Here is a 25,130-nt window from a genome sequence, read left to right as displayed (position 1 = left end):
ACGCAGTACACTTGGTCAGTTTTGTTTGTTGCTGTGGTTGTTGTTTTATTTGTTCGTACATGCAAGACGCAGCTACCAAATTTCGTGCCTCTACTTTGAAGATACAATAACGAGAACCTATTAAAACATGTTGTTGGGCTCGTGTTAAAACATGCTGTTGTGCAAAATGATAACAACGCAACGCACGCCGAAGAGGCAAGGACAAGAAACACCGCGAACTTGCAAATACATTTATTTGACGAAGGCAGGACCTGTCCAGTATCGGCGTACCCTGAGAGCGCAAGAATACCGTCCCACGACACTTAACGGAGGGATATTTATCACTGTGAACATCGTGGCTTGCGTCAGGTATATAGACACCAGTGATACGTCAACAACCTTGCACTGAGCGGAATTTCAACGTTTTTAGAGTATGATTACATGCACGTGTGGTTATATCAGATTACTCTGCGCGAATGCGCTTTCGTACCTGTCTGTATAATGTATGCAAGGGAACTTGCCTTGTTCACATAATCTGTTTGCATGTTGACGATCATCTGCTCCTCGTTTCTTCGCCTGTGTTTCCGTTTCTACCATTTTGCACGACCAGAAACAATCGTGAACGAATTGGTCTGTTGTGGTGCTTCATTTCTCAGCAGTTCTGGCGAGCAACCTGCTTTGTCAAGGAGGAGGAATCAACTTTATTTACATATATAGGGTGGCTCCCCGTGGGCAGCGACCCTTTCGGCCCAGGCAGCGATAGCGAGCTGCGTTTCCTTAATGGGAGTTTTAATAAGCTCCTCCCACCCTGGCCGTAAGAGAGCTCGTTCTGGGGGCAGGAAAGCCATCCCTGCCCCACAATATGTGATGTTATGTGGCCAATGCTTTGCGCGCTGCAATTTTGGCAGATTGGGTTAACCGATCCGCATGTAATAGTGCCAGCCGATGAGGACTAGGAAATGGGTAAGTTTGAATGCGGCGGAGGATCGTGGCCTGCGCTCTCGTGAGTTTTTCATCGGGCGGATGGTAGACTCGCCGTTCACTTTTATAGATATTCGTTATATCATTAAAGGAAGTAGGTGCCTCACCAGGGAAGACCGGGTCCGAGAGATGCGCCTCCCGGTTTGTTAGACCTCGGGCTACGCGGTGCGCCTCCTCGTTCCCAGGGTTCCCCAAATGGGCAGGGACCCATACTAATTCAATACTTTTCTCACGCTGGCGGTTTCTTGAAATCCTCGCCGCTCGGACGTTTGTGCTCCCTTTCTAGATATTAATGAAGGCTCTCTTCGAGTCACTTAATATCGTTCGAGCGGAGGCGCTCGTCATGGTCAAATAAATAACGGTATCTTCAGCTTCTACGGCGGAGGGCATCTGTACCGAGGCGGTATTGATAATCTGTCCCACTCCGGTCACCACACTTACGGTATACCATTGGTCATTTTGTTTGGCCAAGTCTACGTACGCGACGAATCGGTTGTTTTTGTATTTTTCATCGAGGTCTTTCGCTCTGGCAGACCGCCTTCCGTCATGTCTGCCCGATAGCATGTTCTTGCGAAGAGGCTTCACCACGAGCTGACGTCTGATCGCCTGTGGTAGCGAGGTACCCCCGCCGAATCTATAACAGGGTTTGTGCCTAGTCTGTCTAGGACAGCTCTACCCGCATCGGTACTTGACAGATGGGATAGCTGCGCATTTTTGTGTGCTTCAATGAGTTCATCGATAGTTTTATAAATGCCTGATTGCAGTAATCGCTCGGAGTTTGCATATCTATGGAGCCCTAGGGCCGATTTGTATGCTATGCGAATTATACTACCTAATTTTTCTTTATCAGAGCGGCGGAGGTGATAGTCTGGGAATGTTTTATTTTCTTCTATAGGGTGAGGCCAAATCGGCGGGGATTTTGTTCTCGTAAATGGCGTACCCATTCTGCCCTAAATGTACAATATCACGATTGGTGGACACGTGTTTTCACGTGAATTATCACGTGAGATAACATCTGCGAATACGGATAAAGAGACAGACTTGATGCCTTCAGGCAGTATGCGAGGACTTATTGGGCAGCAGTCAACTCGTTAAAAATCACGTGATACGTGGCACCAGCTGGCAAATAAAAGACTGTTCTACCCTCGCGCCATGGCTACGAGCGGAGCTGACCAACACTCCCAGGGTTTGCATGCACACAAATACCCGACATAGGAGACGACAGGACGACCGCCGCCATAGCTCAATCGGTAGAGCATCGGGCGCGTTTCCGAATGCTGCAGGTTTGATCCGTGCCGGCGGCAAATTGTCTTTTCGGTCGACTTTACTTTCTTCACATCTATATCACAATACTGCAGTACACATTAAACAGCGCAATTAACGTCCCCTATGCCTTACCTTGGCTTCATTATTTGCTGGTTTTCATTAACGTTGGGTCAAACAAAGAAACGAGCCCTAGAAAAAAAATGTCCCTTTCATTTATGCCACGTGCACAGTGATACGCCAGTGACCCTGCTCAGAGAGGGATTTAAATTATGGGAGACCTTGATTACATAAGCATGTCCTTATCTCTGATTATTCTACGGAAATGTAGTTTTGCGCCCTGTATTGCATACAAATGAACATGTCTCTTTCAAATCAATATGTTGGGAACTTGACGTTCTATACTGTTTTTGTTTCTTCGCCATTTGCTGCGTTGTTACCATTGTGCACAACGAAGTGCACGAACTACTTAGAACGACTTGGGGTGTTTGAGGTTCATATATGAGCAGTTCTGTGGGCAATGCTCCTTTGTCAGTGTTTTCTCGTCTGCTTTCGTGTGAAGCCAAATCGGAAGTGATTTAGTTCTCGTGAACTATTTATATTTGGGAATGCGGATCGAGAGGGCCCATTGCCCAGCGCAAAGCGTCATAACTAGCAGCTGCAAAAAAAAAATCCGTGAAGTCTTGCAAGTGGTGAAGCATAACATTATTGCTCACCTGTGCAACTTCTCTTCCAAACACTGTTCGTTGTCGCGCGTTAGCTACAGGTTCTTGCTTCCAATCACCCGGCGTCATTACTGGCGTGCTGCTGTAACAGTGGGCGTCTTTTCTTACACTGGATCACCTAACGAGCTAATCGAGCTAATCTCAGTATATGCGGCCCATCTTTGGCGCCGTTGTACATTCTGTCAAAGAAATTCTAAAGGAAGTTCACACTTTCTGCGATAACGCAATCGGTATAGCGTTCTGTGGTACGGCAAAAACTTATGTGTTCAACTTGAAAATAGAGTTCTGGATTTTACATGCTAAAACCACAATATAACTATGACCCACGCCATAGCGGGAAGCTCTAGAATAATTTTGACCACCTGGGTTGCAATAACGTAAGTCGAAGCCTAAGTACACGAGCGCATCGCGTTTCACCCATATCTAAATGCGACCGCCATGGCAGCGGATTTAAACTGCATCCTCGACATTAGCGACGCCACAACTCAGCTGCGAAGTTACCTCGGCGGGTACGTTACATTTCCGGCTTTGAGGGCAACATCTAGCTGGTGGTAAGGATAATTCCCGTGCGTCTAGATTAAGGCTGACGTTAAGGATGCTCAGGTTGACAGAACAAATTGCCGAGCTCTTAAATGAGTCCTCTGGAATAGCCAAGTATCGCTCTTGGAGCGCTGGATCCCACCAAAGTGCGGAAGGAGAGTAAATGCTTAGCAAGTATTTTTCGAAACCTATCATTAAGCCCCTGTGGCCTAATCAAATCAACCAAGGCTGTCGTTCACAATTTCATCGGCCCGAACATTTTGCCAATTACTCCTTGCGTGGCCTTGTACGAATGACGTAGGTAACAAAGGACAGCAAACGATACGTAAGCCAAAACTTACCGGACATTCAATAAACCTCGAGAGCTCTGGTCGTGCTAACGATAAAGGGATTCCGTGTCGCGATACCTCGTGTACCAGCCCCTCTGGCACATTAGCGACCGTACTACCCTCTCAGCTTTTCAACGACCATAAACAATATTCAAATGGCTTTCTATGGAATCTTATCGGAAGACTATCAATACATCTGTAGAAACGCGACAATTTTTTTTTCAGCATTTAAGCACATCTCTCCACTTCCTCGCCTCGTACTTCAACTCGGTAAGGAGACAGACCACTCGATAAAGAGAGAAATATACAAGCAAAGGTACAAAAATTTATGACCGCGAATGGTAAAAAGAATGAAACAGAAGAGTGGCTAAGCAGCTATTTTTATTTTTTTTTCCTCTCCATCACACTGAGTGTGGCGGAAGAGCAAAGAGTCAATTGTGCACAAACTGAAGTCACGCTTCACGCCTTAACACAAATTCAATGTCGCATTCCAACACGCTATGCCGTGATTTTACTTTCGCCGACGTTCTGTCTAATGCGCATATCCTTCGAATCCTTTGTTCCGCCTTTTCATGCATTATGAATTCCCTGAAACAGGTCGTGCCTTGCACGTATAGAATTCAAAATAAAGTCAAATGAACTAAATTTTAAGTGTACTCCGGTCAGGCTCGCAAGCACAGGTGGGGATAGTCTTCGCTGCAACATTCGGCAAACTTCTTCAATTTCTCTTTTTGCTTTCGTGCTTCTCATGCTTTCACGCAAATGTAAATGGAACACTCTCAATGCTCGCACTCAAATGACGATGCATTGTCTCTGTCTCTGAGTACTGAAGGAACAGTGTCCAGTGTCGGCGTTGCGACAAAAAAGGTGCAACACCGTATAATCACACGACTAACGACACTCCGCTCGTTTGTGCTTTGCCCGTCTTTCAATCGCTGAATTTTGTTTCTCGTATCGTTGCACTTACGTCGATCTCATTTGAAACTCTCTTTTGTTTCTTAAGTTCGCCTGTTTCCTGCGTTTATTTTATCCACGACATACGCGTTCTATGTTTTATTACGTCCTTTTTTGTCATCTATTTATTCGCATGACCTTTACCAGGGTGTCTGAAGCCAGCAATCCCATTAAGAAAAAAAAAAATAAAAGAGAGAGAAAGAAACGCAGAGTATCCCGGAACTTCACCGCTGCTAGCAAGGTTAGCAGGCTGTGCCACTTTCACTTCTTCGCACTTTGATGGAGCCCAGCGCGCGAGTTACACTGGCAAGCCGTGTTCGCCGAAGCGGTGCCTTCCTAATTAATGTGGCGTATCCTCTTTCTATTGTTCCAGCGCCGCCGTGGCTCGTCCCTTTGCTTCTCTTCTAGATTTCCCGTTTTATGTACATCATTCGTTTATTTAGGGTATCTTGATTTGATCGAGCCAGAGATGTATATTTGTTCTTTTTTTCTGTTAAGTTTTGTTTATTTGTGAAACGACGGAAGTTGAACAAGATCGTATACCTATTAAACTTAAAAATAAGGCTTTATATTGTAGTAGTCAGGTTGACCGAGTGGAAGAAGCAGGGGGGGGGGGGAGAGCGAGAAAGGGAGAGAGTGAGAGCGTTGGCTGAAGAGTAAGAGGGAAAGGGGCGCAGGGTTGGTGTCAAGTTTACGGTAGAAGGTAAATTTTGCACACTCAACTTGCATGCATTAATTATCAGCCGTACTGTGCACTCTTTCCTAAATTGTATTGCTTTGCATAAGCACACTGGCACATGCACATGCAGATCATTTTACAGCGAAAGCTGTTATGAGATCACAACAGTGGCCGTTGTTGGCGCCGTAGTTGTCCGCCGCCGCTGCGAGTGTCCGTAACCGCTATCGCGCGAAATAAAATAAAACAACGAAGTAAGAAAAAATATCCAGGATGGAACGGGGTTAGAACCTGGGTCCTCTGCGTGGAAGCCCAGTAGTCCACCACAAAGCCATGCCGGTTTTTTTTTCTTTATTGCCTCACGCAAGTACAGAAGCGTAGCCAGAAATTTTTTCGGGGGGGGGGGGGGTTCAACCATCCTTTTTTTATGTTCGTGCGTGCGTTTGTATGTGTGCGTGTATATATACACATGCAAAATAAAAAATACGGGGTGGGAGGTGTCAACCCCCCAACCCTCCCCCCTGGCTACGCCCCTGCACTAGTATTTTCACACACTAATCGTAAATCAGGGAACAGTGCAATCATACACCACCAGCTGTTAGCTGACTGCATGTTAAAACTTTGGCATGTGTAACAACAATTCCACTCTGGGGACCCACTCCGGTACATCCATCTGCACTTTCTGCATTTCGACTAAACGAAACGCACATTCGCAAAAGTAATCGCGAACAGGTCTGACTTCCACATCGGCATTGTGAAAGGCCGTTCGGGTTTGCCATATACTATTCAGGCCCAGGAGCATAATAAGGTCTTAAGGTACGCCATCTTCATTTTCAACGGAGAGAAACCGGATTCCATGTGAATTTAACGGTAACTTCTTTTTCAGAGTTCTCTGTCATATATCCCATAAAAACACCCCACTCCAGCAGTCTATAAAAACATGTTCAATGGTATCCGGTTTTTTGCATAGGAAACTAACACAAGTGTTACGAGATAGTACAGAGAAATGGTAGAGTTGGGGTATGTCAATATTCGCGCGGGCCACAGAGACATGCTGCTGCTTCACACTCATTTGCAAAAAGATCCTATACGGGCTTCATGTCGGGAGGGAACCACATTACCATATATATTACAGCGTGGTAGAAGAGTAAAATAACAACCTTCCAACCAATTATAAAGGGCTCAGCCACAATTCATTATCGTCATCAGGCACAGAATCAAAAAAGTGCACTTAATGGCTTACAGGTGTTTAGTGGATACCACGGTTATCCGCAGAATGACGAAAAACGGCATAGTGGCTGATTCTCTAGTTCACAAAAATTATGACCATTTATAGCGTAGTGGGTACCTTGCAAGTACACTTGTATTGGTTGCCAAGAAATGCCATAAGCCCACCTTGATCCCTTTCCTCAGGGTCTCCATAATGTTATTTCCCTCTCTTTCTTTCTCACGTTAACGTATGTTATAAACTGTGGTGGTAGAGTGAAATAAGGAACGCCGTCACACAATGCGAATTACATAACTAGTGGGCCGTTTAAAGCTTCCAACCCATTACAAAGGGCTCTGCCATAATTCTTCATCGTCATCAGCCGCCGCATCAACAAAGTGCACATATTGCCTTACAGATGTATAGCGGGTACCTCGCTTATCCGCTGAATCACGAATAATTGCCTAATGGGTGCTTCCCAACTTCACAAAATTATGATTTATGGCGTAGTGGATACCTTCCAAGTATACTTATATTAGTAGCCCCAAGAGAGTTAACAACGAACTGTAGAAATGACGCTTTTCCAGCTTTCGCTGTGACTGTGCTGCTGCGCTTTCCGCGCAGGCCTGGCGTTTTCTTCTGTAAGTCCAATTAAATTTAATTTTGCCCATCGCCTTCCTTCGTATCCGTGAGTAGGCTTCGTGAGGCTCCTGTAAAAATTGATGCGTTACGTCACCCTAGCCTTCTGTTCTGTTTTTCGTGATGCAAGCTGCAGCAACAATAGCAGCATGCGTTTACTTTGAGATTAAGTACACATACAATGCCTTCTTTACGCAGTCATATGTCATATTTTTAGACTTAACAGTTCGACGTTTCAAAGGGGTACGGCTGCTTGCATCTTAATTGTAACAAGTTAGGAAGAGAAAGTTTTAGTATGCAATATGAATTTGCGGCCTCACCATAGTCTGCCCTCGTATAGTTCTTCATTCCCTCTTGAGCGATCACACGAACATCACGAATGCTTTCGGAATTCTCCCGCGTTTTCATGGTAACGTCAACTAAACTGCTGCGAGTCTTGATCGAAACGACAGTAAGCGTCGCAGTGCCGTTGCCCATTGCGGGCAGGAAGCGCTTATTTCGGCGCGCTCTGAAAACCGCGTTTTGTCGAGTCTATGAAAGCAGCTGTAATAAAATTAAAAGAGACCAGTGGAAATAAGGTAATAAAAGTCAGAATTAGTGTCCATTTTGTAACAGTGCACACACAACTCGTCGCAGCATATTTGCTTTTTCGCTGCTCCGCGTCGAGAAGTACGCTCCCAAGCGTAAAGCTTATGAATGCTCCGAGCGGGTGCTTCAGCATTTCCCCGGCTACCAGTTCAGCAAAAGCAAGGCGAAGCTAAAAAGGGGCACAGGCTGGAGATGTGTGTGAAACTTCCCAAAGCAATAACGCCAAGAGGCCGTCGCTTACTCATATGGTTCTTGAGTGCAGTGCACGAAACGAAACGCGAATAAAAGTTAATAAACAGAGAGCCCGCAAAGCAGTTCCACGAAGGAGGGAGGCACTCTTCAACTGAGCAGCAGACGCAGCTTCTTCTCGTCGCTTTTTAAAGAAACATCTTTTTTTTATTTAATATTTGCATTTTTACGCAACATGGCGGCCTTTGTACTCGTCTGTTCCCTATTTCCTTTTCGAATGAAAGAAACACAGCCATAAAGCGCACCCGCGTCGAGACTTCGATGCCGAAATGGGACAGTGGTGACATGTCGAACCATAAGGCGGGCGTCGTATACGTTGTTGTTGCGATGTCTTGCCGAAATTAAAACAATGTTCATGAGTTTGTTCTGGTCCCCGTCACGCCCCTCTGCTGCCTTCCAGCGGTGAGATCAATCGTATCAACTTTCATACAGCTGTTACGTCTCCCCTACTAATAACATGCAGAAGGCGTCACGGTGAGGCAACCGGAATTATCTTTTGTTTTCACATTGTCATTCTCCGCATGGTTGGCCCGCACTATGACACGGGAAGAGCCTGAAGTTCGAGCCGCTGACCATCGCTGTGTAGCTCGTTGTGCATGTGGAGGGCACAGCTGCTTGGGTGGTGTATTGGTACTCGTCCATGGCCTACGTACGCAACAAAGTGGGATCAAAAACACTGCATGCTAACTGTATACCCATGAAAAAAGAAATATGAAAAGGACAATTAAAAAGCTTACACACGTAATGGAAGAATAATTCTGCATGGCTGTGCGATTTCTTAGTTTCTCAAGATGCTGCGACATCCCGTGCCAGGACAGGAAGTAATTATAAGGCACATCGCATAGCGGGAGACTCCATTTAGGGACCCGGGTGTTTTTTTTTTGCGACAGCAATTAAATGGACACTCGAGGTGCATATCTGCCATCGCCGTTGTCGTCATGTCCCGTATAAAATCCAAATCGTTAACATCCTCCCGTGCGTCGTATATTCTATGTGCGAGCGAAAGCTTGCGAAGGCTGCAGGTGGGCGCTGCTCAAGCAGAGATGAAGCGCTCCAGCCGGCTTCGTTGGGCGAAGGAGCATGAATGTGGGCCGGTGGAAGGCTGCGTGACTTGGGCAGCAACTGCGAGCATTTATCAAAAAGGCGCGGTCGCGCTCGCTATCTCGACAGATATAAGTAGACGGCTCCTACCCTTGTGCGTGCTGTGCTCTCGCTGCTTACTTCGCGTTGAGGCGACAGAAAGTACGAAAACCGCTTTGCTCCCTGGAGCGGCCGTACTCCCTTTAAGCCAGCGTTTTGTAGAGTTACGCGAGGTCGTATCCTAATGGAGTTGGCTGCTAGCCTTACTTCATATAAAATTCCAATTAGCTGTCATTCCATTTTACTGTCTCGCCCTTGCGGGTAGAAGGTGACAGCTTTTTTTCCATATCGCTCGTTTAAATGCGGCCGCCATGGCCATGAATCGTACCCGTGTCCTCGAGTTAGCAGCGTAACGCCTTAGCCTTCTTGCGATCACGGCGGACTCCGCGTGCATTCATTTGCAGTTGAAGTCGACATAATGTCGCATCATTTCCTTCTCCGTTGTACTTTGTGTTAACGACCAAGATGACGCCAAGGTATCATCAAGGTGACACAACTTTTCTTCATCACCATCCTCCGCAATCTGGCAGGTAACCGTCATAAACAAATGATACAGGATACGCAAGGAACTCCTTTTATAGATGTGCATTTACACGTGTGGATAATTCTTCCACGTGTATATTAACGTGCTTGAGAATTGAATCTCAGATGTAGTTACAGTTACTGTAACGCTTGGTCCGGAGAAAAACGAGCAGTAAACGAAATGGCTCTGCTTTCCTTCATACATGACGGAAAGCAGAGCCATTTAAAAAAAGAAAGCAGAGCTCCTTAAATATATTTAATGAAGTTTCACCCAGTAGACGGCGTGTTTTAATCTCGCCATAACAAGAAATGGCTGCATTATTTTCTTTCTTGCAAAGTCACTAAATAAATTTTCATTACATTCTTTGTATTTTCTTTCTAACCTCGACGGGAATTGTTTCGTTCATGTTCACCTAGTATGTTTTGTCTCTGTTTTGGGTTACTCGAACCCATCCACATTTTTATTCCTAACGCGTAAAAGCGATTCAACACTTGCATATTGGAACGTAGGCGACTGTGGAGCGACATGAAATTGCAGAATTCAAAACAGCGGGCTTATGCCTTCTGAATCTGCTTACCTATTTTTCATGAAACTAGGTACAACAGTTCTTGTAAGAGTGTGTCTGTGTGTGTGTGTGTGCTTTGTTAAGACAAAGTCTTGCCTTTAACAACTCTCGCTTGTTTCATGCTGATCACAGAACATTACTCACATAACCCCTATGGTTATAGTTTAAGTGTACCATATTTACTTTCTTCTTTAGTTAATACTCAATACATTTTTGAGCAGTGAGAAAATCCCGCGTGCTTGACGAGAAAAGAGAGGTTTAAAAGGAGCAGCGTATAATTTAGAAAACGATTTGCAGATCGCAATAAAATCAACACGTTGGTTGAACATGATGAACTTTTCTTTCCTGACATCGGCCACAGAATCTAGGAGCAATAGAAAAATGTTTATTTGATGCGACGCTTGCATTACATATACCGTTTCTTGCACCTTCAGTGATTTACGATATAACAAAATAATGCGAGAGAGATAAAGAATGCTAATCAGCGTATGCAAAGAAGGCACAAGCTTTGAAAGAAAAAAAATACAGAAAAGAAATTGTAAAAATTCTTCCGAAAGTGAATTTAGGTGATTATATAAGTGTCATGTACAAATTTGATCATTGTGTCTCTACACAGTGATCAGTTTGTGATGTTTACCAATGTACATGCGAGGTTGGCGCTTACTCTACAAGTCGCAGCATTACGTAATCAATATCAACATCTGGAGTATGTTCGAGTTTGCGTGTTACATCGAGACGGTGAGAACAAAGGCCGCATCAGGCTTCAGTTAACGACGTGCCCTCTCTTTCACCTTTCATTTCTTTATTACCAAAAAGTTGTTACATGAAACTTAAGAACGAGGCACCGCAGGGAAAAAAAAAGTCGCATTGTGGCAAATATATTTATCCGGACGTTCAGGATTGATCTGTCCAGGACCTGTTCTTGTGACTCCTTTCTCCTGTTTAATTTGTGCCTAATCGGTACATGATTTGCGTAATAATTATGGTTGAATGTGCAGCGTGGCACAGACGAGGGCCGAAAAGGGACACGAGCGCAATTCCTCGTCCCTAGTCTGCGCCCTACCGCATATTCAACCACTTATGTTAACGTACCAACTCTCCAAACTTGTCGCGTTGATCGCGTTTATAATCCCATCTGTTAAATTGGGTTATTCATACTTCAAGTATGTGAGCGTGAACGGTAGGCAAAAGTAAACGAAGATTGGCAGACTCTAATGGTACTTCGATTCTTTTAACTCAATTAGAAGGTGTCATTAACCATGCATCGTTTTTTTTTTAGGTCTAATGCGTTTTCCGGTCTCCTTTTTATAGTTGGGTCATCTCAATCGTTTTTAAATAGCACGCGTTCCATATGCTTCACACTGACTTTCGGCCTTTTTTTTATTTTCTACTTGTCGATGCGAATGTCTGCCTGCGGCTCTCTGTTCGATTCGAGAACTGGCGCCTTTCTTTCTTCTTTGCGACAATGCTGCACTAATTGCGGGAGCCATCCTGAAGCGTTCTTGTGCCCTTGACACGAAGGGTCCTTACAATGGGATTAACTAGGAACACCCGCCGACAAGGCATTCATGCGAGGGTGACACAGGACTTATGTGTGCCTGATTTTTGGTAAGGGTCCTTTGTGAAAAGGCAGACATCCACACTCCTTTATGGCCCGTGAATCTTAAGTTGACATCTCTTGGATAGCTCAGGCCTACACCCAAACATCGGAAGAAGAAAACCAAATCATTAATTCACTCAAGATTATAGATAACAATAGCAACAAACTATATAGGACAAAGTACCAGAATTTTGGGCTGTAACTGTGCTGACAAAGAATAACGGTATTCTAAAGAAATAAAGTACGCAAAATTAAGTTTAGGGCTACGTTTCAGATATTTTTCTGGCAGAAAACTTTTGCGGCGGTGGATATTATTGAATCACCACAGCTCTTACTCCAATTTCTCAAGTTGCTGGGTGGAAAGTCGTGGGGCACATCAGTAAGGTCTATGCTGCAGCTCTACAATGCCTTATTTCTCGGTTTTGCGAGGTACAGTCTTCCTGTTATTGGAAATACCTGCAAAACAAATTTGAATGCACTGCAGGGCCTGCAAGCTCAAGCTTTAAGGACATGCCTCGGTCTTCCGAAATGTGCGTCTACAGCGGCAACAATCGTCATTGCAGGAGGCCATCCTGTGTCAACGTACGTAACCACTGATACCATCAGGGCTCATATTCGACACCTTGCCCGTGTACCTTCGCACCATCTTGCATCTTTACCTGCACAAAGGCCGCATACAACATTCAGCCGCATTATTGCTGCCCATAGTACTTCTTTGCCATCGAACTATACGCCTGCAGCAAGACTATCCTCACCTATATGGTGCCTACATCGACCCGATGTGCGCCTTGCCATACCTGGAATTACGACGAAAAGAAGAATGTCATCGGTTGCCCTTAAACAGGCTGCACTACTGTATTTACATGAGGAGTACATCGCTCACACCCATATTTACACTGATGGTTCAGTTAAGACTGCAAGCTCAACCGCTGTCGTAATAATTCCTGCAAGAGCTACCACAATACAGCTCAAAATGTTTCACGCAACCTCAACTACAGCTGCTGAACTAGTAGCGCTCCGTGCTGCTCTTCACTTTGTCATGGAGCAGTCACCTAATTCGTGGTTGATCTTCTGCGATAGCAAAGCAGCCCTCCAAAGTCCACCCTCCGCTTTACGTCATTGCTCACATGAGCAGCTCGTCGGGGAAATTAGGCAAATCCACCATGCAGCAATAGAAAAGGGGCACCAAGTAATATTCCAGTGGCTGCCTAGTCACTGTGGAATTCAGGGAAATGACCAAGCGGGACGCAGCTGTCCGAACCGCTCACGACGGTGTCAGCAGTATCGCCATTCCCCTCTCAAGATTGGACGCCGCAAAAAGAACTTCGTGTGCTAGCCCGTCGTATAACGTTGAACTTGTGGAAATCATCGACATTTACAAGTGCACGGCTGCATACCTTGGACCCTGATCTTGAATTACGCATCCCGTCCAGCTTATCACGACGTGACTCCACCTTGCTGGTCCGTCTATGGCTGGGAGTGGCTTTCTCAAATGCATATTCCCTTATTATTGGAATGGCGGAGAGCCCGTCATGTGAAGTCTGCGGGTGCAGCGAAACAGTCGCGCACCTTCTTTGTGAGTGCACTCGCTTCAACTCCTAAAGAGCGGCCCTCTCAGCCGCACTAGGCCAGCTGGACAACCACCCTCTCACGGAGAACAAAATCCTAGGGCCCTGGCCTACCCAGTCTTCAGCACGAGCCTCTCTGAGGGCGTTGTTGCGGTTTCTCCAAGCAACCGGACTCAATGTCAAACTGTGACTGATGGAAGAAAATGTTGCTGTGTAGTACTTGGACTGCGGTTATGACTTCGTTTAGGTTTTTTTATTGTTGTTGTAGTATTTTCTCACGTGCTGTCGTCACAAACTCTTCTTCTTCTCTTTCATTCTTTTACATCCCCTTTCCCCTTCCCATGTGCAGGGTAGCAAACCGGAGACTGCTTCTGGTTAACATCCCTGTCTTTCCTTTCTCCATCTTCTCTCTCTCTCTCTCATCTTTGCATCATACCGGGCTTCAACCACTCTGTTCATGATTTCACTCATATGTGGCTTTACTAGCAGCACAGTTCACTCGCCCTTAATTGCGCCGCGGTTTGGTAGTACCATGCATATTTACTGTGATAGCAATCATGCAGACATGTTTGCAGTTCGTGACGCCGCCATCGTGATGTTCACAATACACGTCCATGATTCTTCAAAGGGGCTGCTAATCTGGCTCAGTTTGCGTGCCAGGTTCATTTTTTAATAGCGGTCTGTCCGGATCCAAAGATTCGTACACCCTCTGATGTGTCCAGATCGTCTTGCTTCGATGCTGGACGGTCCCTGAGCACTGATTAAACGTGTGTGCACCCGTGTGTGTGTGTGTGTGTGTGTGTGTTAAACATAAAGTAAGGTTCTTTCCTTGCTACATTTGTGAACAAGGCCCCCGTACGGGAGCCGAAACGTCTTTGTTATTATTTTTTAATTTTTTGGTCGGCGTCTTCTTACTTTTGACCATGAACACCAGGGAACCTACGCAAAGACGTGGTGTCTTCAAATAGTCGAACCCACAAGCACATAAGCCTTCAGCACAAATAAAAAATCACAGCATATCCACGGAGTGAATGATGATGAGTGGGCGAAGCTGCGGAGGTTCATCGGTAAACCGTGAATCTTCCGTGAATTCTGCCCAGTACATCATCACCGACGTGAGATCGGGCGCGTTTATACTAAAGGTTCGATGAGTTATGACGACTTGCAGCTCACTTTAATTTTACATGTACGCTGTGAATTTTCATTGTTTAGAAAACCATTGCTTTAGAAAAAATTCGACAGATCCCACGTACCGTGGGAGCCGATGTTATGCGAAGCATGCGGCGGGTAGGTGACTGTGGCGTAACTTTTTTTTTTTTTACTGAGCGACACGTTACAAGATGGCGCTGAAGATTTGTATAAATTTTATACGCACACTTATATATGTTTAAGAGCCGTATATGTGTTATATAACCAGTTGTTTACGGTTGGGTAACGCTGCCAATGGCAACGTGGGTATTAACCAACACCAGAAGCGGTAAGCTGTTATGTTCGTGAAACGCACGCACGTTTCACGAACCCGTGTGCATGTGTGCAAAAGTTCTTGACAGTTCTTGAACAAGGCAATCATCACCGTGATCAGTGAGCACCAGCAGCGGTCATGACTTGTTATAGGATCCGGTCGTGATCGTGGTGACGAGGGGTCCATGTGTAGTGAAGTATGTGGTATAGTAGAGCTATTGGAATTCGTGGATGCGTCGGTCATTTCGTCGACAAATTGTCTGTCGACATAGCCGGTGACATGTCGGAACCTGAAGCCACCATTCGCGTTGGTGAAGTATAGACCAGAACACAGCGAATTCCATGCGCATCGCCATATTTGCATCGCGCGTCGCGCCATCTATCGCACACGCGAGGAAACAACGTGCGCGGGCTGCCACGCTAGCAGACGCTGCATAGAGCAAACGTGAAACTCCCGAAACTCAGCCCGTCGGAGAGCGTGTTTCGCGTCTTTTCTAGCCTGGACATTTCCGCTGATTTTATTGGAACATCAAGAACGTCTTGCTCATGCAAGTCCACAATGTATACAGTACGTGCTGAGTCGGCTACGAAAGCAACCTCGTCAGATACGTACGCTGTTACATTTGTAAAAAAAACGTTCTCACAGTAGTACGCGTGAATCGTAATTGCAGTGCAGCTCGCGAAAGAGTGAAACGATGTTTTGTTGCCCCATATTACAAGTTGTGCACAAAGTTTTGTGAAAGCTCATCATTTCAGCATGCATCGCGTAATAATTAGAGTACGCTTTACGGGTAGTTTCGCGAAACGAATTTTTGTTTCACGAGCACTCTTACAATAATGCGTCTTGCTCACAAAAGCGTGCTATCAGAGAGTATCACCTGCAGGTGACGTTCATCGATCCCTTTTGGAAGCTATCTGCGCGATTTTAGTTCTTGTAACGATGGTGCTTTACAAGCGATACCGTGCTACTCTTAGTTAAGCCGGTTAGCTACGTCTGCGACGTAGCTGACCGACGTAGCTAACCAACTGGCGCGAGTACTCTTTACTTACGTGCCATTATATGTATTACGCGCAGCTGGATGCGTCGTGTCCAAATAAATTTGGGGACATCGAACACTGCAATGAAAGCACGAAATTCTGGCCAGCTGTTGAGGAGCACCGTGCCATTTATTACATTTTGAAGACGAAATCTCGAAGGCGTGGATGCCATCAAAAGCACTAAAGCTTAATACTACGTTGAAAGTGGCAAAGCATGCTGATTTACTGTGCTTAAAAGCACTATCTTGCACTACATTTTCGTCAAAGGAAACGCTCAAAGGTATGAAGTGCACCCCCACACAAAGCTTGCGCCTGCCTTCAACCCAGTTGCGTGTCACGCAAATCAGGTCCGCAGAATGAAATAGGTGGGCATCACACTGCAGAATACACGCATTTAGTGTACTTACTCGAGCATTTCACTCGGCTCCTAGTTTTTTTGCTTGAATCACAGTTATCCACTCGCGGGCGAAGCTGAAAACACCGCACCGGCACTATTTCCGTGGCGCGTCGTATAATCGTCGCAGACAACGCTATTATCCTCTTGTTGCGCTGCTTGTTTTGGCATCCAAAGACGACGCAGTAGTGCCCAGACGAGGTCTTATACGCTGAAGCGGCGTGGACGGGTACTTTTTTGCACTTTAAAGCCTCGGAACTGCAGCTCGCCCTGTTTACTTGGTGCAGCCCGCGCGCGCCTTGGCAGCCCCGGTCAGCCCGGCGTCTGGGTGCGAGAGTATCCGCTCTGCTCGCCAGCAGCCTGGGTGCGAGACAGGCGTGCTCTGGTGTATAGGCCGCTGAGGATGGTGGGCCTGGATAGTGCAACGTAGACCAACATCAGTGGATGGCACTTGTATTCGTAGACTACCTGGGTGTATGTGGCCTACGTAACCTAGTCTACAAAGCGGCTGTCAATCAATCTAGCATCATCCTCGGTCAGCATGAGGCCATTGCCCAGCCTCGTAAGAAATGAAGATGACACTGCGTCGTTCTAGTGGACGAAGTGCGCTTTACGGTGCGGTGATGTGGATATCATATGTAACTTTCGTTAATGTATTCCTCTGGGGTCGAACAATGCTTCAATATATGTTGCTGAATCATAGGAATACAAGGTAATGTATATTAGACTGCTATAAAAGCGGAGCCAACACTGGATTTACAGACGTGAATCTGATATGACGCCTGTATCGTAGGAGTACACATCGTAAGAGTATCATGTAGTGTTTAATAATGCTTTCTTGTAAAATTAGTTAGCCAGCACCACAACCACATTGATGTTGCACCGCTATTACGCCTGCGCAGGCTGTTTTTCCAAAACCAATTTATAGACCTGGCGTGGCTCAGTGGTAGAATACCTGAGTGCCACGCAGAATGCTTGGGTTCGATTCCTGCTGGGATCCTAATTTTCATTCTTTCCATTGGTTGAGTCAAACGCTGCCGATGTTGGTTTTCCTTAATGCTCTCGCATTTAAGTTACCAATCTCTGCTCTCGCCTACCCTGGAAAGATATAAACTGTCAATCACCTATGGCGCATACCCGTACACCGCGGCCCATGGTAACCGGGTATGTGCCACATGTGTCTAGTGGAAAGGGTTTGACGACGTACGCGACAGGATTTTAACGTTATTTATGTCATGACCCGGCAGTCATATTCGTCAAATCCTCTTACCCTCCCATGCAAATTTTGGTCTACACCAAGTTAAGGAGGCGATCATGAGAGCACCTGGACGTAGGCGGCTAGATAGATAGATAGATACGTAGGTAGAAACGCTCAAAGTGCCAGAGGTTCGCTAAGAAATGCTTCGCATTTAAAATCTGGCGTCTTTCGTTAAGCAGCTGGCGTCTTTTCGTTTTGCTTTAGAAACACCTGGCGTTCTTTCGTTTTGCTTTTACAAAACATCTGCGTCTGTCGTTGGTTTATTTCATCAATCACGGCGTTTTGAACAAAATTTTTATTGTTTAATCACGCATAGGAGAAATCTCACCAGGCACTACCTTGGAGGTAAACAATGGCTGCTAATGGGAATGAGAGACAGAAGAAGTCGGCTTTTAGCTAACACTTACACTTCTACATCTACTAACGTTTCCTACTGGAACATGCCAATGGCTGCTAATGGGGAATGAGAGACAGAAGAATTCGGCTTTTAGTTAACGCGCACGCTGCGAATTTTTTATTGTTCAACAACGCACTGGAAAAATCTCCCACCGGCACCACCTTGGAGGTCAAAGCGTAAAACTGGTTACGGACTACGACTACTACTACTAGTACTACGACGACGACGACGACGACTACGAGGGACGAACGGGTGCCGCCTTAAGGAGCTTCGCCCCTAAAATGGGTCACAGGAGTCCCTTACAGCTAATTACGGAGGCTAACGCGTTGCCTAACAGCTCACGCAGGCGGGTATCCAGCCTTTATCGACGTTGAGCGATTACTTCAGGCGCGCGTAGCGAACCAACTGGGCTTGGAAAGGACGAGATTAAAGCAGGCAACTCGTTCGTTGAGCGTCAAATCCAATGGCGTTGGGTAGATATACCCTTTAATTACGTCAAATAGGTACAGGGGCTTCGTAAAGGTAATCTGCTCACTGATCCATACATAGCGCTGGCTCACGTATTTGTATATACCTGACGGGTGGCCGATCGAAGATTCGGTGACACAGAGCAGTCCTCGAGAGGCCACGTACCCGGACCGTGGTAAAAGTCGATTTCGAAACCAGCGATACCGGAGTTTTCACCGAGACTTACTGAGAAGTAAACAAGTGGGATGACGAAAATCGAATTGTAAGTTGGCATTCAGACATGCCTCTATGGTCAGCCAGTGCTGAAACTTCGCGGGGGACCAGCATGCAAGGTTTTAACACATAGCCTAATGCTAGCAGATGAAGCTATTCAGAGTAGAAGAAGCAGCCGACTGAATGCTTATCTCTATAATGTCACATTATTTCAGCTTCTGGCGTAACAATGCAGTGGCATGCCGGAACAGCGGGGCACATACGTTCTTCACAACGCTCATAGCTATATACAAGGTGCCGTAGCTAACTTTATGGCCCGAGGTTACGCTGACCCACTCTCCGACGACGCAACCAAATGCATCTTGGAGACTATTGCGCGCAGTAACTCATACTTTTTTGTGTTCTGCTTAATTGCTTAATCAGGCAACTACTGAAGCAATGAAGCTGAGCAAAAGCTTTTGATGAGAAAGTTGTAGATTACTCTGAAAAGTGTCTGATTAGACAGTTTCTAAATTTCTATCTATTAATTATCAATGTTTTACTGCTCACTCAGATGACCGCGCAATACAAATATATACCACGTGACCTGCCCGTTTTCGCGCGTCACCAATACGAAGACAGAGTTTTATGCGCTTTTTGGTACACATACAGTGACGAATACAAATGATTACGTCACTGTTACGCAACTTTTTGATGACATAGAGAGAAACCTCTTCCGACTCTGTGTGCGTTTGGTGCAATTGTGATAAGATCGTCGCATCATTACTGAGCTCTTCATTTCTTTAAGAGTCGCTTATCTGATTACATTGACAATAAGTGAAAAATCGTGCGGTCTTTGAACAGTATCTAACAGGCGTACAAATATATTCAATTATTTCTTTAAATCGGGAATGAATGTTCTGGTAGCGTTGTTATCTCGCGCAATGATATCATGCGTTTTTTTTATTATTTAAACAGGTTAAATTTTTTATTAATATTAACAGCGATAACAGTAATATGTCACTCCTCTAATTATTAGTTTGGCAAAGATATGACGTCTGCCTTATGTTATGCGCAATGGAATACTTTTGTTCTCCCGTGCCGCACTTACAAATATCGTGGTCTGTGTCAGTGTTGCGAAATGATTATTTGTTCATAGAAATGACTGCCGCCCCGGCACCGCAATGCCTTCTTTCAAGATTGTTGTCTAATAAGCGGCCCTGATCGGGATTCTCATCAAGCCGGCCGAACACGTAAGCGTGAATTGATACCCTCGCCTGCAACAGAGAAGCAGCACAGTCGACTATAGTTGAGAGGCGTGTGTTAGGGGGGGGGGGGGCTAGTTGGTAAGACATATTATGTAAACTTAAACACAGTTGTTGTATAAATCACTTCTTAGTCTGCGTCTGTCCTGTCTGCTTCTACTCTGGTGTCTCGTCCTAAGCGCAGTTTAAGTTTACATAGCACGATTATAGTTGGATGCCTATCAGGGTACGAGGTGTGGCCACAGCAAAGCACAAGCCCACTAAGCCACGTTGGTGGTTCATGAATATTCGTGACCTGCGAGACAGCTAGGCTATGCCGCTAGCACGCGAATGATTTGCCTGCCTCGGCCTGCCTGCATGAGATTACTCTCAGCTTTCGTCTCAATACGTCATACTAGAGGAAAGAGGGGAGGGGGGGAGGCAGTTAAAACTTTAGAGTGACATGAACAGCAATGAACAAAGGCTAGAGTGAATGGCAGAGACGGCAGGGACAGGGAATCGAATGGCTTGACAAGGAGCCACGATACTGTGGTTTTATTGCGCCGCACTTCGCTCACATTGCGTAGTTGTAATCAGGGGCGTAGCCAGAAATTTTTTCGGGGGGGGGGGGGGGGTTCAATCATACTTTATGTATATTCGTGCGTGTGTTTGTATGTGCGCGCGTATATATACGCAAGCAAAACTGAAAAATTTCGGGGGGGGGGTTGAACCCCCCCAACCCCCCCCCCCTTGGCTACGCCTCTGGTTGTAATCAAAGTCGCAAATAAAAAGCCACGATCATGGCCATGCCCTGTTGGTGGCCTGCATTCCGCTAAGGAACCACTCACCAGTTAATTGCACGCGCCTCTCGGGCCACACTTAATTTTATCTTTGAGATATTTTAGCTGTTTAACTAGAGTGACTTCAGTAGCTAGTTTTGAAGTTGACCTAACTTTGTCAGGAGGGTGGACGCTTGCTTTCAGACTACCAGGTTATATTATCCCTTATTTTGTTGAGCTTTGTTGTGTAATGGTGTTACAGCTCGTAATAACAGGCTAATTGGAGGCCCTGCTCAACTTAAGGCTCTCGGCGCCTTGTCCCTTTCTCCAGCCTATACGGTTGGCACAATGGTTACTCTAAACCTGTCTTTCCCCTCTCTCTTCTTCCCTTTGCAACATTGAATCAAGCAAAATGAAGGCGATGTGAAAGGCCCACAGGAAAATCCCTCTGCTTTCTACCTAAAAATTATGAAATCTTTTTTTTTTTCTGAAATCCTCTATCGCTTTCTGCTACCATATCGCTTAATCCTCCGTCCGGCTCTAGCCTTAGATGGTATGACGTGCGAAAGCCGTTCGACCCACGCATTTCCCGGTGGACAGATGGGCAAGAAGCTAAGGTTTGTTTCTTTGAGTTTGGATTTTCATTCGGCTTCCTCTGTTTACTTCCGCTGGTCCCTCCCTTCTATCATTCCATTCGAAAAGATTGTATTTTATTCCTGCGTTCCCCGCGGTACCAAGGAATGTTTCAAAAACAAAATAATATAAAACCCAAGCCATAAATGTGTTTTCCGTTTGTCGAGTAAATGTGTTTTCCGTTCTCGATATCTTGGACTGAGATTCCAAGTTCCTTTCGATGAGTGCGCGTAAAAACGTGACGCTGGCACGGACGTGGCACCGGTGAAATGCGCTTACATTCCGTTCAAATCGTTTTAGGCTCGCGGGCATCATATACTCAAATCGTGTTGAGCGGCTTCATTTTTGTTGTATGTGGTTAAGACTTTCTGTTCTCCGTCGTCTGGCGTCCTTTCAAATGAGGAGTCGTTTTGCTTTCATTTCAATGTGTTATGTGCCGTAGCAATTGCATTCCACTGTCAATGGAGCTTTTGGAATTGTCGGAGTTTATTTATACCACATGTCGGCCCATGATGTCGCGATTGCATGAGTAAGCCAGTTTCCCTTCTCAACCTTTCGTGGTTTTAGTGGGTAGGGCACGGTTTTCCGCTGCTCATAACGTGGGCGTGAAAAAGATCCCAGTCGTGGAGCGCGCTTTTTTACGGGGGCATTTGTGTAAAGCGATAGGGTGCACGTGAAAGAAACACATGTTATTAAAGCTAATCAGGAGTCATATGCCGTAATGCGTCATATAATCGCGATATTGGCGGGTAAAACATTCCAAATAGTTCTGTAGGTTCACATACCTTTCTTTCATGGTCATATTGTACAAATAATGGCATAGGATACGGAACACTTATTCGTGTGTCCAATCGAAAGAAATATACTCGTTCATGATAAAAAACGCTGGGAATAGCGGACCTTTGTTATTTCGGAAAAGAACCCTATCGTACGCTATCTTAGGACAAAAGCCATAAGTGTCTCATCAGAAACCAGCATCGAAAATTGGGCGCGCGGTGCAGAAAGTGTTGCTGCGCGCGAGGTCGGCGAGAAGGAAGGCGGTGCTAGTTGACTTCAGTAAAGTTGAAAGTTGGATGAGTTGGTGACAGTTCGTTTTACGTGGAAGCAGCGCCTGGAGACAAGGCTGGAAGAAGGAAGACACGAAACGAAAGGATAGCCGCAGCGGTTGTCTGTCTTCCTTTGTGCCTTCCTTTTATGCCTTGTGTCCGGGTGTTTCTTCACACGTAAAAAAAAATTAGTTGACATTATTACGGCATCATATGACGTCATCTTGACGTCATAAATAGCCGAAATTTCTAACGTTATCACGGCACACGATGACGTCATCACATGACACCGTCTCTTGGTCAAGTGTGGGCCGATGGCGGAGGCAGTGCTACACTACGTGACGTGCGCAAAAAGCTTGAGCGAGGAGCAGGATTACTACAATTCACTGAGAAGAAGGGGAAAAGAAGTGTAAAGGGTTAAAAATAATAATGAAGAAGCAAATCAAGATTCAAGTAAGGGTCCTGTGAAAGCGCAAGAAAGATGAAAAGGCTTTCGCCGCCTTAATGTCTTTCACCAACGACCTAAGCACACCGGCAATTCTTTTAGCCGAGCATTTTTATTGCGCTGTAATCGCATAATTTAGTACACAGAGTTTAATTTCTGACTTACAGAAGATGCCGCTGAGAGCCAAGTTGGGATTCAGTATTCTCTTTCAACTTCATGAAAGGCTAAGGCTAGCCGGACAGCTTCCTTATATTGACATCCGCAGTGCTTACCTCGATGCTCACTTCCATTTCTAGAGTGAAGAAACTTCGCAGCATAAAATATTCGGTTTGTATTAGGTAGAGAGAACAACGTTTCTTAACAGAATAACGTAAACAAAGCGTCACTCTCTCCTTCGAGTTCTGAGTTGACGCGGATCACTGCAGATAGGTGTACCGATGATAATATTATGAAAGCCTCTTAGCTAAACCCCTCATTAGCCCAAAACCGCTACGCCAGTGATTGTTCATTGCCTCACGGCAGAGCAGTTGAGTCCCCGATTCTGAAATCGCTGCGTATTTGTGTGATTAACGTAGTTAATCTATAATCATAGTTTTTTCTCTGCCTTTCTCTTCCGCTCCTTAGCCCCCCAAGCCGTCGCTTAAAGTATAAAAGTCAAGTATCTTTGCTAACTTCATTGCCTTCACCGTCATCTACAGCTCTGCTACGGTGGTAATAGTCCACACGGATCAACTTGTCAATGAGAGATTATAGCGCACAGCGTCTCGAAATTCGGCTCCTTCCACGGAAATGGCCACATAAACTAGGGCACACCACCTGACGAACAGATCAGGAATAAAAACAAAAAAAAGCGCCTAATTTCTACAGAAGTTTAATGCAAAGGTCTACAAGATGTGTCTGCAAGCCTGTCTGTCTCACGCACGGTAACCTCAGTTTGTTGTTTGAATAAAATGTTAATCCACCTCCTTCTTTCAAAGTGGCAGAAAGGTATATGACCCCAGCTAAACCTCACGCCATTTCAACCCTGAAGAAGAGCCGGTTGGCTCTGGAACGTTGGGGTATTGAAATCAATTTTGATTGGTGGTTTTGTTCTCTTAACTTTACATAAACAGTTCTTAAGTTGACCATAGATGGGGCGTCACACTAAAGAAACTTTTGATTCGAATTTGACTGATCATCAGGGCCACTCAAAGTATGCACTCGCGCTTCTTCTTTACAGATATTTAAAGCGCTAGCAGGAACACCCTTTCTTTTCCTTGTGTCAGTGTCTTCTAGCTGCAGAAGTGAGTGAAAGATGCGGAATGGATGGAGAGCTGCAGAACATTGATGCCTGGGCAAGTTGGAATTGGTTATGCATGTTCGAAACGGGCGGCGCAAAAACAAGGGACAAAGGAAAGACTACACACCACAGAGGCGCTCTGTGGTGTGTAGTCTTTCCTTTGTCCCTTGTTTTTGCGCCGCCCGTTTCGAACATGGATGGAGAGGCCAGTATTCTTCTAGACACAACGACATGAAAGGAACATATAATGAAGCAAAAAGAATCATGGGGAAATTCTAACACGTCTAATTGGTGTCTTGAAGTAGGGCATGCGAGAGTTTCTTGGTCACCTGTCAGCTCGTGAAGAACACGTGCTTCCGGCACAATCTGGCAACAAGAATGTTTCAAGTGGACTGGGCGGTGGCGAGTTGGTACTTCATTACTACGAAAAACTGCGCGAAATAAATAGGGACAAGGAAGACACACGCACAAGCGCAGGCTAGTCTGCGCTTGTGGTGTGTGTCTTCTTGTCCCTATTTATTTCGTGCAGTTTTCGTAGTAAGGGAATAAGCTTCAGCGTTCCTATCATTGGTTGAGTGACACAGCCAGTTACAGGGGTTACACAGGGGTTACTCCTGAGCATCCGCACATAATTACCGAAGAACGTAGACGGAGAAACAGTTGCCGCGTTGCACAACTAGTGCATAGTGCGCGATAAGCGAACGTTGTGTATTTGGTACCCAACGAGAGCATCGTGTTGTTACTCCCAGATTCATTTCTACTTATGTCATAACTATCGCACTTCAATTGGAAACTGCAAAGTAATAGTCCTATGCTTTCCTTTGCCTATATACCCTTATACTTATAAAAAATGATTTCCCCGACGCACAATGTGCCATGCTTTGCACCTAGTAGATTAGTCGCAATCATGCGCCATTTGTCTTGCCGAGAATTTTTAAAACTTGGTGGCACCAGAACTGTGTGCACGGCC

This window comes from Rhipicephalus sanguineus, chromosome 5, assembly GCF_013339695.2.
Source record: "Rhipicephalus sanguineus isolate Rsan-2018 chromosome 5, BIME_Rsan_1.4, whole genome shotgun sequence".
In the NCBI taxonomy this organism is placed as follows: Eukaryota; Metazoa; Arthropoda; class Arachnida; order Ixodida; family Ixodidae; genus Rhipicephalus; species Rhipicephalus sanguineus.
Note: the sequence above shows the minus strand (reverse complement) of the source record.